This window comes from Stegostoma tigrinum, chromosome 11, assembly GCF_030684315.1.
Source record: "Stegostoma tigrinum isolate sSteTig4 chromosome 11, sSteTig4.hap1, whole genome shotgun sequence".
NCBI lineage: Eukaryota > Metazoa > Chordata > Chondrichthyes > Orectolobiformes > Stegostomatidae > Stegostoma > Stegostoma tigrinum.
This window is the reverse complement of record NC_081364.1, coordinates 31,036,274-31,041,522: the sequence shown is the minus strand read 5'-3', so window position 1 is coordinate 31,041,522 and position 5,249 is coordinate 31,036,274.

Here is a 5,249-nt window from a genome sequence, read left to right as displayed (position 1 = left end):
AAGTTTTTCACACAGAGACTGGTAGGAGCCCGGAATGCACTGCCAGAAGAGATAATGGAAGAAAGCACATTGCCAACATTTAAGAGGCACCTGGGGATGGTTACATGAATAGGTAGGGAATAGAGAGATATGATTTGAATAAGTGCAGAAAGTTTGTTTTTTAGATTAGTTAGGGCATGATGATCAGCACAGGCTTGGAGGGCCAAAGGTCCTATTCTTGTGTTGTCTTTCTCTTTCATTCTTTTGTTCATTTTGTTCTTTTTTGATGAAGTATAATACCATCAACTATATTCCTGATCATACATAGAATGTGCTCAAAGTTGAACTTGTTGAAGTTCAAAGTTGAACTATGAATTCTAAATGAGACTTCACTTGTAAAAGATAAGTTTCAGTATATTATGAGCTAATCATTGTCGAAGACAAATTCACACACTACCTGGAAGCTTGAATAATCAGAATTGACTTTGATTTAAGTGGCTCTGCTTTCTCCTGCTTCAAGATCAAGTTTTCTCTTCAGTGTCTGCGCACTAAAATTAGGATTGTGAAATTACACAGGCGTTTCCCTAGTCTGCTGTTATAAATTTGCTAAGAGATTGGCAAAGATGTCAAATCAGTGAGGTGAAATGCTGACGATCACCATTCAGTCTATTTCTCTGAAGTTCTGTGATGTTGTCTCCCAACGATGTTCAGCATTCATTGGTAAAACCTGATTTGAATTTCCAGGCCAGGGTGTGTACTTATTCACTGGGTGTGTTCCAAGACAAATTGGGCAGAGCAAAATATGTTTTGCATTATTTACCCTACATTTTAAGTTACATTTTGGTTTGTTCTAAACATATCAGTTTAGATGCATTCTACTTCCTTGAACTATCAGTACACTTGCCATGTAAGGACGATAAAGTGTAGCCTTCAATTTATTGAAACATTTTCAATACATCTCCTGCGTTTGCTTGACTTGAAATCAAACTGCTATTTCAATAGCTCTGATGAAGGGTCTAGGCCCGAAACGTCAGCTTTTGTGCTCCTGAGATGCTGCTGGGCCTGCTGTGTTCATCCAGCCTCACATTTTGTTATCTTGGATTCTCCAGCATCTGCAGTTCCCATTATCACTGCTATTTCAATACCTGTCTTATTAATGGCAAGGAGACGATGAGTATTGAAGGACATCAAAATGTCAGACTATTATAAAAGATCCAATGCACATTTTAATGAAAGCATTTTCTCTGTCTCTGCAGATGGTGCTTGACCTGCTGAGCATTCTCAACATTTCCTGTTTTGAATTTTCAGCACCTACAGTATTTTGTCTTTGAAAATGAAGGTGTGGTTTTATAAATTGCTTTAACCGAATAGCATTGTGTGTTAGAGATAATGGGAACTGCAGATGCTGGAGAATTCCAAGATAATAAAATGTGAGGCTGGATGAACCTGCTGTGTTCATCCAGCCTCACATTTTATTAGCATTGTGTGTTATACCTGTTTCTTTAACTTCTTATGTAAAATACTTGTGTTAGTTATGCTTTATGGTTTCACAGCGCAGAATGCAAGCAAAATTTTAGGTCTGTTCATCACTTTCTTATAAGCATTGAAATAGACTCCAGCAGGAAATGGGGACTATTACAAATTTTGTTACTGAACATACTACATACATCCAGATTTTGAACCTGAATTACTTGCAGTATCATAGCCATACATTTACTTTTCTTATTTTCATTAAATGACTACAATGTGTAGTGATATTAAATGAGAAAATTAAGCAATTTTCTTCATTCATCATGAGAACTCTTTGACACAAGGAGAAAATGTGTGTTGAAGAATCTGAGGATGTTGCCAGTTTCAAAATTTCAAAAGCTCCTGTAGCCAGCATACGGAATAAATTGTATATGAACTTGAATGACATGCTATAATGAGTGCCTGATGCTAAGGCTGCCACATTTAATTGATTGCACGAATAAATGACATTTCAACAAACTGACAGGAATTATACATGAATTGTTTTCAAAGAAAATTAAATCTGAGTAGCTCTTGAATGAGGTAAATATCACTCTCATTTTTCCGTCATTTTTAAAATTTGTCCTGAGGACAGCTTACAATGTATACAGTCATGCTATGAACCCATCAGGATAACATATATTCCACATGATATAAAAGGTCTCCAATGCGTTACCAGAATGTTTATTTCTCAAGTTTTAGCATTTCTCTTTTTTTCCAGTTACATATTTTAAGTTTCAGGAATGTTTTATCAATAGGTGCAATTTCCATTCTTTTTTAAAGAATTCTGCACTCCTTATAGTCATAATTATACCGGCCATCCAACTGAAAGCTTCCATGTTTTTTTTGGTGTCAGCATGGGTTCTGAAGTAAAATATTGAACAAAACTCAATCAAGAGCAACAGTATTCCACATAATATTTACTTTTAATATTGAGAACTAAGTGAAGTTCCAATGATGACTATGATACAATGGTGAGGTTATTAGTACTGAATCATTGCTTCACCAGTTGGCTAAAATGAATCTATCTCTTTGTTAATTTGTTTTCTGAATTATTCCTAAAAATACTTTAGTCACTTTATATTTTACAAAAGAAGTATTGTTAAAAAGAACAGAGGTCATCATTTAAAGTAATCCTGTTATATTGGTAATAAAATGTGAGGCTGGATGAACACAGCAGGCCAAGCAGCAGGATTGGTAATGACTTTCAATGCAACAGCGTGTTCACAAAAATGTTAAGATAAAGTGCACTGATTAAAAGTTCCTGTGTTTCGGCAAATTCCAAGGGTTTGGAAGCACTCTGACCAGAGTTCTGTTCTCATAAAGCAGAAACAAAATCCCATTTATAAGTGAGGACATGGAATTGTCTTTCTAGACATTTGAATGAAATCTAGAAAATTGTGTATAACAAAGATTCTACTAATGTGCAGTTTGAGACAATTAAAAAAAAAGCACAAACAGATGATCTGGGCAATTGGTAAGCAAAGGGTAGTGTTCATATTTTTGACATCCTTAATAACCTTGAAAGGAATCCTGTCAATTTATTTTAAAAGACATCACAGTACAGGATCAATTAGGCAACTGGGTGTGCCATTACTGATGACACTGATTGAGCAAGTAGCTGGTAAAGACTGCTGAATAGGCTACAGAATTGTTTCTTATTAAAATGCAGAGTGCTGTTCCATTGCCAAACCATGTTTTTAGAACAGATCGTGATTGCTTCTTTCATGCGCCATTCTCATTAAGAGGTCACAAACTATATCAGTTACCAGGTGGTGGAATTTTCCATGTTCAATGCCAGGGATATGCTGGTGTAAATGATATCCTCATCATTACCATTGGGACAAAAGCAGATCTGAGCAGAAAAGTTATGCAATGAGGCACATGTAACTCCCATTATTGTCATTAATGTAACGACAAAGAGTTTCCTTAATAGATGTGATGCAACAGTGGTGTAAGAGCTATGTTTTCCAGAGGAAACGTGCACAAATGCGACTTATGGCTGGTTAATTCCAGAACCTCCCTATGAACTCATCTTCTTGATCAGTTATGTCATTGCAGTGTTAAGGCCTTCAAAAATAAATGTTGGTTATTAACACAGCCTGCTCACATACAGAAAGACCAGAGAATGAGATAGTTCTGTAATTACAGCTATTCAAATGTTCATACATTTCTGCACAAAGGTTTTGTTGAATAATGGCCTGAATCAGATTTTGGGTGGAGTAACCCATAATTATATAACAAGACGTTTAACTGCAAAATCAACATGGAGGGGATCAATTTTGGTTTCTGACATCTCATATTGAATCTACCTTGGAAGTATGATAGATACCAAATTTGATCAGACAGGTTTTGGCCTTTACTAAAATAAAAGGTGCAGTTCAATTGGAAGACACTATTCACAAAATGAAATATGGGAGTACTGGATTCACCGACTCTTTGATCTTATCTAATAATTCTTGATGGCAACACTTGACAAGCAAATAAATTTAAATGCATCTTGAGATCCATTCTGGTTCATCATTGTAATCTGTCAGTGCACTTGGTGTCTTTTTTTGTGATTATAATGGCTTCTGCAGCTGTTTTCCAAACTGATGGACAATGAGTTATTTTTAGGATCATCATAACCTATTCTCTTTAGAGACTTTAGCTTATTATTGATGAGGTGTGTTAGTCAGAGTGTGTTGTCAGGGCTGTCATTGAGGATGGAGAACAAGATCAAGGAACAGCAGCAAAGAAAGCAGCAATCTGCTCAGTCCGAGTGCATTTCCTAGGGCATAAGAAGATGGGTGGAGAATTTGGACAGTATTTATACCATCTTTTCAATGCTTCATTGGAGCTAGTAACATTTTCTGGTATCAAAATGGGAAGATGTCATTTCATATGGTATTTCAGAGCATGAAAATCAATTCCCCCGATGTAATTAGTTTAGTTGAATTGGCAATATTGTATTTTGCCATCACCAGTAGTGCGTTGTTCCCTTCATTACAAAACTTCTTTAAAATACACTCTGTACGTAAGTAAGTAAAGACCTTGCCTGTACCCACCCCATCCCACACATGCATATGCAGCCTTGACTTGAAGGGTCTAGGCCTGAAACATCAGCTTTTGTGCTCCTGAGATGCTGCTTGGCCTGCTGTGTTCATCCAGCTCCACATTTTGTTATCTCGGATTCTCCAACATCTGCAGTTCCCATTATCTCTTGTTTACCTTGCTTTTCTTTGTAGCAAAGAACAGTTCTTTCCCTTTCACACCTTAATTTACACCTATTTCCTGTCTCTTTTTCACTTTTTGCACCATCAACAATCCCTTTGTCTTTTGTACTGGACCTCTGCCTCTGTCAAAACAATTATTTTCCAACTCCTTTCTGCTCTGAAGAGGGGTCACACCTCACTCAAAATGTTAACTCTAATTTTGCTTTCCACGTATGCTGCCAGACCTGCTGAGATTCTTTAGCATTTTCTGTGTTGACATTTTTCCTTCTGGACATGAGCAAATAGGCTGAACCTGGGTGCTGATTTACAGTATTCTTTCTATTGTGGCGCCAGTCCCTTGACATTACCTATCAGAAAATTACTCAAGTCTCTTAAATTAGTCGCAGAAAGACAATTTGAACACAATGACTTTTGCAAAACGCCTATCAAAGAATGTCGCAATTTTTTATCACCCGAGTGAGGTTGGGAACTCCAAGTGGGAAACTGCCTTTAATTGAATGGCAGTGGGAACTTTGACCATGAATTGGCCTGACAGTGATAAATCAA